This window comes from Chroicocephalus ridibundus, chromosome 4 (genome assembly GCF_963924245.1).
Source record: "Chroicocephalus ridibundus chromosome 4, bChrRid1.1, whole genome shotgun sequence".
NCBI classification, from domain to species: domain Eukaryota; kingdom Metazoa; phylum Chordata; class Aves; order Charadriiformes; family Laridae; genus Chroicocephalus; species Chroicocephalus ridibundus.
This window is the reverse complement of record NC_086287.1, coordinates 46,643,977-46,652,872: the sequence shown is the minus strand read 5'-3', so window position 1 is coordinate 46,652,872 and position 8,896 is coordinate 46,643,977. Positions and strand designations below refer to the sequence as shown.

At 44.5% G+C, this 8,896-nt stretch overlaps 1 protein-coding gene across 5 annotated transcripts in view; it reads left to right on the top strand.

Annotated features, from left to right (window-relative positions):
* The first annotated feature begins 1,094 nt into the window (after positions 1-1,094).
* Positions 1,095-8,896, top strand: part of AMBRA1 (autophagy and beclin 1 regulator 1) — a 137,876-nt gene continuing 130,074 nt past the window's right edge. For 3 of the 5 annotated variants that reach the window (XM_063331897.1, XM_063331899.1, XM_063331896.1), the window contains exon 1: positions 1,095-1,287. The gene's annotated coding sequence lies outside the window, so the exon portion shown is untranslated. Of the gene's footprint in view, positions 1,288-1,323; positions 1,866-8,896 lie in introns of those variants that run through there. The other 2 variants (XM_063331901.1, XM_063331898.1) reach the window with 2 other exon arrangements.

The following is an 8,896-nucleotide window of genomic DNA, read 5'->3' as shown; positions in this document are numbered from 1 at the left end:
GAATGAGCTGTGTGAGTGACGCTAAGGGCGAGTGAGACTTGGACACGTGTCGGTACAAACACTGTCACGTCATAACGAGCTGGAGTTTCTCAACTTGTGCTATGAATAGCTCTTCTCAGCGTGTGCCGAGACCAGGGTGAACTCAAAGCGGGAGGCTTTTCCCGGAACACATTTGTTGCTGGGTTTAGAGTTTAATTTCTAGAGTTTGATTTCAAAACTGATCTTGCTGCTTATCAGTTTGGGCAAAAACCGCAGTGGGCCACACCAGGTGAACACAATCCACTCAAAACCGCTATTCTTCCACGAGTCAGACATCAGCACCCTTCGGTTCACTTGGGATGTGAAATTTGCTCATCGAGAGAACAGTTTGCCCCGCGTTACTCCTGAGCAGTTCCTTGAAAACACTTAATCTAGACTTTTCCCTTGGGTTTATACAATATTTAAATTTGGCAGCCTGAGGTTCGTGTTTCTCTTTTTTTTGCTGTCCTGCTCCTCCGTGCTTTCACCTCACCTTGCCAGCTGCATTCCGGAGCGCTTACAAGTTTGTCTGTTGTCAGAGCTTTGAAAAGTAAAGTCTACCCTCACCATATAATGTCTGATAAACCCCAATCATCCGTCGGAAGATGAAGGCGACCGACCATCCAAGCCATTGCAGTTTCCACCACTCGACTAAATTCCTTGTAAAATCCCATCATCGGCCCTTTTCAGTTTTCCCTTACAATACCTCCTCGAAGACTTTTGACCCTTTTTTTTTTTGCAGATTTAGGGGTGCCGAGCGCTTTGTCTTGCTCAGATTTTCCTCTCCACGTTCAAATCCCGCTCCCCCCCCGATCCCCCAGCTCTCACTTCTCCCATACAGCCGGGGCAGGAAGACACAGCAGCCTCCCTCGCCCCAGGGGGCTACCGCCTCCTTTTGCGCCTTCACCATCCGCGATGCTGGAAGATTAATATATCACAGTAAATATTAACACCTTCCCCCCCCAGCGCCGCCCTCCGGGCTCGACTCGTCTCGCCTGCCCTGCGCCGCCCCCGGGCGGCCGCGGGTAGCGCCGCCGCGGTGGAAGAGCTCTTCGCTCGGCTAGCGGTGCCTGGCGGCGTTCTAGCTTCGGCTGCTCGGGCCTTGGTTACCGCTCTCGGCGCCGCTCTTCGGGTCCGGCTCGGCGCTCGGCTGGCTCGCCTGGCCGGAGCTCGGAGCGGCGGCGGCGACGACCGAGCACTGGCGGCCGCTCCTTCCGGGCCCGGCCCCGGCCCCGCTCCGCCCGCCCGCCCCCGGCCCTTTCGCACCAGGTAGGCTCCGGGCCTACCCGCTCGGCCCAGCTGCAGGCCACGGCCGCGTCCGCCCGGGGAGCGGCTGCGCGGCCCTGGCCGTGGCCGTCCCCGCGGCGGCGGCGCCCCGGAAGGTGGCGGGGCACCTGCCCGCGCTGGGCCGCTGGGCCGTGGGGCTGGGGCAGGGGCTGGGACTCGCCGCCGGGGCCTTTGTTCGGGAGCTCCGGGACTGCGGCCTGCGGCGGGGGGGAGCGGGGAGGCTGCGGCGGCGACGGCGGGCCCCGCTCCCCGCGGGCCGCGCTGCCCCGGGCCGCCCGCAGCCGGAGGAGGGCGAAACCCGCCGCGCTCGCCTCCCGCTGTCCCGGCCGGTGGGGTCGGGGCCGGTGCCCGGGAGGGAGGGGAGGCCTCCGGGGAAAGCGTCTCCGAGCCTCGGGAGCTACCCCGGCCCGGCGTCCGCCCGCCGGCTCGGCGCCCGCCCCGCCCCAGCGTTCCCTAAATCGGGGCTTGGGTGCCGTGGGGCTCCCTCGCCATCGCCCCCGACCCTCCCGCTGCTCCCGCGGAACGGGCCGGGGCTGCCACCCACTTCCCCCACCGTCTGGGTAAGGTCAGGCTGCGTGTTGGGGCTGCTGCTGCTTCGAAATAATAAATGTTGTTGTTGTTTTCCGGCTGTAGCCAAGGAAAACGTGAGGTTAAGTGTTGTCTTCTCCATCCCTCCCTCTGTTTTTCATCGTGTGTTGCAGAACACTTACTTGTGTAAGTCGTATTTTGCATAAAATGCATTCATGGGTGCCTCTGGTCCGATGACACTTGGTTACCCCTTCTCTTGTGAGGGAGCAAACCCAGTTAATTCACCAGTGATAGGTGCGAGTTTTTTTTTTCACCTATAGTATTCCTCCAGACAACACGTAAATTTCTGTAGTTTTCATTGAGCTGTTTGAGATTAGTTCTGATTGTGTCAGTACCAGGCTTTCCACTGTCTGTGGAAAGCAATTTTTGCAATGCAATTCCTGCACTGAAACAGCATTTCATCTTCAAGAGATGTTGTTGATGGTTACGCAGAATTTTTCCCAGTACGCACTTTTACAGTATTGTTCTTTTTTACACAAGAGACTGATTCAAAAAGGGCTGTTATTTAGGTGCAAGCTGGTCCTCAGGAAGATCAAGTGTATGAATGTAGAGTCCGTATATATAAGTATGTGCAGAAAGAGTGCTCAGTGCTGCTCCATTTTCCTCTCCTTGTGAAATGTTCTTAGATCTTTCTATAAAAACGCAATGTGTTTTTCTATATTTGTCCTTGTTTACTGGTCCACCCAGTTTGGTGTCCTCTGCAAATGTCATCTGGCTTCTTTGCCTTTGCCACTCCCATCCTCTTTCAAATTGCTAATGGGAATGTTAAAATGGGACCTAAGAATGACCTGCTGGTAATGTACACTTACTGCCAATCCATTACCGGGCTGTTTAATTTTGTTGTTGGGTCAGTTTTCAGAGTGTGGGATGGGGTTAAATCCAGGGAGATTTGAATGCCTTATGGGTGACGCAAGGAACAGTACCTGAAATTCTCTGCTAAAATTAAAATCCTTGTTTGTATTCTTAAAGGCCGCTGTAATGCAGTTTCTAACATTCGTAACTCTTCGATGTAGTTTGCTTAGTAGTTCTGTAGTCCACAATTGCTGTTGCTGTAGGTGAATGTATTTTTTTGACGGTAACAAATAAGTATCTTGTACTATCAGTCATCTATTGATTTGGGGCAGCATGGATGTTAATGACTATGGCAGCCCATTAGCATTTGTATTTTTTTCTTATACTTGGATTGAAGAATATATTTGGATCCAAATATCTGGACTTGCTTTTTTGGATTTAGTTGCTGGGGAGTTTACGCAGAATGTTTACTTTGCTGACAGCTTCTTCTTAGTTTTCTTTCTTTTGCCCTTTTCTGAGTCATAGCTGACCCTCTGGATTCTTGTTTGGTTGTTTCCTACTTTTCCATTTTCTGTGCAGTACTTTTATGCAGCTGTAACAACCAGTTCCAAAGAAGGCAAGCAATGATACTGTCTGCTAGTATCCGTTTGCCTTAAATTAGGGATTTGAATACTTACTCCTTTTTTTGTGTCATAATTTTTTATGAAACTTCTGGAAAGTAACTTTAGTATCTTCTATGCCGTGGTTAGCAAGCTAACTGAAGGCTCTCACAAAGTTATTTCTGATGTTAATACTTACTAGTACCATTAATACAAATAATATTAAGGTACTTTTTTCTCCCCTTATTCAATTTGTATTATTGGAGGCGTGATAAAGGACATAGTGCATGTTAATAGTTCCATCATATGTTTTGTTTTAGTAGTCCTGCACTAACTGAGCAAGGAGGGTGATTAAAAAAAAAATATTAATGAGGTGAGGACAAAAGAATTGTGGTTTTCAAAAGTGAACAACGACGTGATGTGCAGTGGAAGACGATTAATATTAGAAATCTTTTAATGGAAAGTTGTTAAGTGATATAGTAATCATTTAATAAAAGACCTACTGATTGGGTTGCTTAAAACAAGAGGAGAGCTACTTGTCTGCCTCGTGGGATTTAGCTAGGACTAGGATTGTTGTCTAGTAACTGTTTGTTGTCTCCAGTTTTTGTAAACTGTTTGTTGAAGGGGTGCGGGATGATGAGGTGCCAGGCCTGAGCGTGGAGAGCATCGTCTTAATCTGCGTGCTCGCACAGTTCCACTTTGAATGTTCTCAGTGAGGTCTCTCGGTCTGTGCTGGCAGAATGAGTCCTGCTCCCTTCTTCCTGGTATGTAGCACTAATTCTCCAGCTCGAGCCGCGTAGATTTGCTGAGAGGAATCTCTGACCTGTGTTTGGAGAGTTTCCTCCCTCGCTTAATATTTCTCCCACAGTCTCAGTTGAAGGCCAAGAAGGAAAAGGGTGTCAAGAATTGTCTGTGTTCCTTTGTTCAACGTCTAAAGCTTCCTCGTCTCCCACCCCTTCTCTAGTTCTGATGCATCTGTGCATGAAGACTTCAGCTTCTGTGTAGATCATGTTTTCTTTTTGGCTTGTTACCTTATTTGATTATTTCCATGTGAGCAGGAAATCATACGAACTGTGTTTTTTAAAATATGTTCTGGCTTCCAGTTGCTTTTTCTCTATTACTTGGATAAGGTGCACATGCCTTGAGCGCAGCCTTGACTGCGTAAAATACTGTGTCTTCATCTTGTGGATACCCGATGCTGCTTCTGCTACTCTGTAATGATGGTGCTCCCAAATTTCTCTTGCATGTATGATGTCACTAGGGGGCACCTGGCTGTGGCTCTTGAGCTTAGGAACCTTGATGTGACTTTTAATGTAAATACTGGTATTTTGAGTTGAAAATTCCTTACTTTCCTATCTAAATGAGAATATTTCTCTTAAGGGGTGAATCCAAACTCTATGTCACCCTATTTCTCTCTCAATATATAGCTCTAGTTCTCTCTTTTCGCCCTGTTCTTCATTTCCTGCTGTGTACCGTACTTAGCAAAAGCTGCCGTGGTCCGAGCATGGAATTGGGGAAACCAACTCTTAATCTTCTGGATCTCAGTTCTACTGTTTGACTTCTCTTATGGCTTTGTGAAATTATATTTATTCTCTTCCTATCTTCTAGATTGAAACTAATATCTCTCTTCTCAAGAATTCATTAAGTTTATGTGGAAATGGTAATAATAGTCATGGAAGTGCTCCATATTCTCATGGGTAAATGGAACTGTCAGACTCCAGACAGAGTTGATCACTTTTATTTTTATTACTTCCCTTCTTATGTTTACCGTTCATTTTCTGACCTTTAGGAGTTGATATCTGCAAGTTCCACTTCCTCATCATTTTGCTGTAAATAACCTGCAATTTAATGTACTACTTTTGACTGAGAAGCTCTCTTTAGGGTGTTATAACTCATTTAATCCAGGCCGGGAACACAAATTAACATTCTAAGGGCAATCACGTCCTCGTTGCAGTCATACAGGATCTTGAAATGACAATGTACTGTTGACATCTTTGTAATGTAATAGGATTTCCTGAGCTGTTTGTAGTTGCAATTTCAAACATGACACTGAATTTTTTAATCATGAAGCACTCATACAAGTTATTTTTATTGTGGAATCCTGTTCTGATTTATGTGGAAGTGCTTAGAGCTGTGGATACAACTTTGAGCAGTGTATCTACTACATCTACAAAAGATGTGCTTTGAAATTACTTTCCAGATCTCTCTGGCCTTAATGAAGGGAAAACTTCAGTTTACAGAATAGTACTTTGGGGAATAGCTTGCAAACATTGAAGACTAAAAGCAGGGCCATATAATGAAAGCGCCTTCATGGTATTAGTTTTGGACTTTATTGCATAGTTGGATCATAAACTCGCTTTCTCTCCTCATAAGGCTTTTTGTAGTGGTTTTTTTTTTCATATTTAGGGGCACTTAGTTGATGACTGGTTCTGTGTTCTATATGATTCTAGTGTCTTAAATTAAGCTGCTTTGGGGTTTTTTAAAAGCATAATCAAGGACACAGAAGTAGAAACGGCAAAAGAATGGATTCTAGTTTTGCGTTTTTCCTTGTTTTGATTAATCATGCTTAAGGTAATTGTTTGTTATACCTCTGTGGATTTATGTTTGTAGGTTAGCCTTCTTTAAAGATTCCAGTGCAACGTAACTTTATTTCCAATTTAACTTCATTTCCTTTTTTCTGTTTGTTTAGATGTTGCTGCAGAATAACTTGAAGTTGTCTCTATGCAAAATCTTTTCTGCTGTTTTTTTTTGTTTTTAAACCAGGAAGAGCTAGAACCTCCGAGAATGATCATAAAGCTCACGTGGAAGTACCACAAATGGAGTTAAGGGAAGACAAATCATATTGTTAAGAGGAAAACTTAAATATGTAGCTGATCAGGTACATTGTCAGAAATTCATGTGGCCCTGTCGCTTAATACTGAACATAGTCCCATTCCTCAAAAACTTGTCCTAAGGTTTGATCCGTGGAACTATTCTGGATATGAGTCATGTCACCCTTTTTCACTGATTTTGTTGTTGTTATGACGTTGTTCAAATTCCAGTGCTACATAGTTCGATTACTTACCAAACTAGGACTCTTTGACATGTCTGGTTTGTTTAGCTGAGTTGATGCACTGCAAAGAGGACAAACCAGCTTTTTTGTTGTGGTTTTGCGTAAACTTTTTTTATTTTGCTCAGTCTTTCAAGCAGTGACATGAAAAGCGGGAATGGTGTGACACTTGATATGAATTGAATCAATATTTTTAATGAAACTGGTAGTAGAATTCAGGTCTTCTATCCTGGGTAGCATTTCTGGGCTTCTTGCATGGTATTGTTTCGTGCAGTTTAGGAAAATGTGGGCATCGTAATCTCCACATTGCAGAGGGGGGGCAAACTTGGAGTGTAAACAAGGAAGGGAACTAGGAAGTCCCTGTAGCTGTGTGATTGCTCATATATATTCCAAATGATATTGTAGGCATCTGCTTCGTTCTTGGAGATCTGTCTGTGGGTCTCAGAACCAGGTTTTATTGCTTTATCAGTGAAGCTCCTGTGAAAAAAGGAGGGGCTGTGTAGTCTATAGTCATTGACAAGATGATCTCTGTCTGACTTCTGTATGCGCAATATTTTGTTCTTTGATCTTTTGAGTTTCTGAAAGACGTAGGGGTCTTGATAAAGCAATTTGCCTCAAAATTAAACTGTGTAAAATACGAAGGAAACTGTTTTGTTGTATAAAATATTTTGAGGGAATAGCATACGTGAGGGTCACTGGCGGTGAAGATGAAGCATTTGGGCTGTATCACTGCACACGCTGTTTTCATGCCTGTCTGATGATTTTCTGGTGGGCTGGAACCCACCCACATGTACAATAGTGGGAATGCTAAGTTATTACTAATATTTATTAAATACATTTAAAAAAAATACTATTGAACTCTTTGGTATCTTGCTGCTATTCAATGCCTGAGATACTGCAGTTTAATTTGGAATAAATGAAATGGCATGCTTTATTGTTAGTGCTGGACTCTTTGCTTAAGAACAGACATTTTGAAAACAGAAGTTACTGGCTTACGAGGCAGGTAGGGCCATGACCAAACCTGGGGTAGTACAGAGCACTAATAATGTGATTCTCTTTTCTTGAAGACAAGTTTGTTTGTGTTTTTGCAGGTCAGTGACATGCCTCATTGTTCACAACAATTTTGGTTTTGATTCGGTTTTGTTGTGTTTGTTTCCCGCCCCCCCCCCCCATCTGTGTTCTTTTAATACAAGTATACGGCTTGCTCTGGCCCATAACCTATGTGGATCTTATCCATTTTACAGTCAATCAATGCATTCTGGAAGTCTTAAAACTTGAGAAAGGGACTGTGAGACAGAAACTACCAGCACATGCTTTTCTCTTCTCTGGTATTTTCTACAGAAGCTTGTATGTGCATTCTCTCTGTGGATCCCAGATTGCAAAGCCAGGGACAGGTTTTGTAGTTCACTTAATGTTGCCTCTTTCTTCATCAGTCACTTGAGACCTCTTTGGGCAGCAAAATCATCTGAAATTATGTGGACATTTGTATCTTTTGGATAGAACTCCAGTTATAAATAGCATTTACTGATTGCAATTTTTTTCTTTTCTTTTTAAACACTGGTAGAGCTGTTTACACTGTTTCTGTATGCACACATCAGGAAAGGCTTTTAGTGTCGGGCTCAGCACGCAATCAAGGAGTCCTTAGGAGTGGTAATAGGTTTGTAGTCTGAGAGCTGAAGGCCACATGAAATAACTTTTTTCTCCGATGGAGAATTGAGTGACATGAGGTAGTGCTCTGATACTCTGATATTCTTCTTTGTATCAAAGCCAGCTGTGCTCCCAGAATGGTGGTACTAGGATCTCCACAAAATTAATAATGCCAAAGACTGGGGCGGGGAAGCGGGGAGTGTGTGTGTGTGTGAAGAGGTGGGACCATCATCTCTGTAAAATGCTAAAGTTGCTCACTGGAATAGCAAACCACTGCATAATGCGTAAAATATCTTGACATCCTTTCTATATGGTGATTTGAGTGTGCTGCTTTTCATTCCTCTCCCTGTCCTCTCCTGTCAGTGTTTTCATGGGGTCCTGCACCACTATGAAATATTACCAATTTGCTGTTTCACTTTGGTTTTCCAGAGGTTCAGCATCTGTAAAAATGACAATTACAAGAGAGCTTGTATCTCTCTGAGGCTGGGAATTCTTGAGGCTTCTTCGAGGACAGTTGGCGCAGAGCAAGAAAGAAGGTTTGGAGTTGGTGTCGTGGTTTTGGCCGGATTGGCCAATCAGAACGACAGATGGCCCTCCCCTCCCTCTCTCCTCGGAGAGGAGAGGAAGAGATAAGGAGATTTACAAGTTTAGAAAAAGAACTAAACTACTTCAATGAAAATAATAATAAATAAGAAAATAGTAAATAATAATAGAATAATAAAAATTAAAGGAAAAAAAAATACAATATATACAAAACCGTATCCAGCTCCCAGGATGACGATCGTGTCACCAGCAGACACAGGGAAAGTGCCAGACTGGAGTCAGCGACAGACAGGAGCTGAATTCCGGAACCAGAGTCAGGAATGCTCGGATCGGGATCAAAGGCAGACGAACAGACAGGCTCCTCCTCAGACGT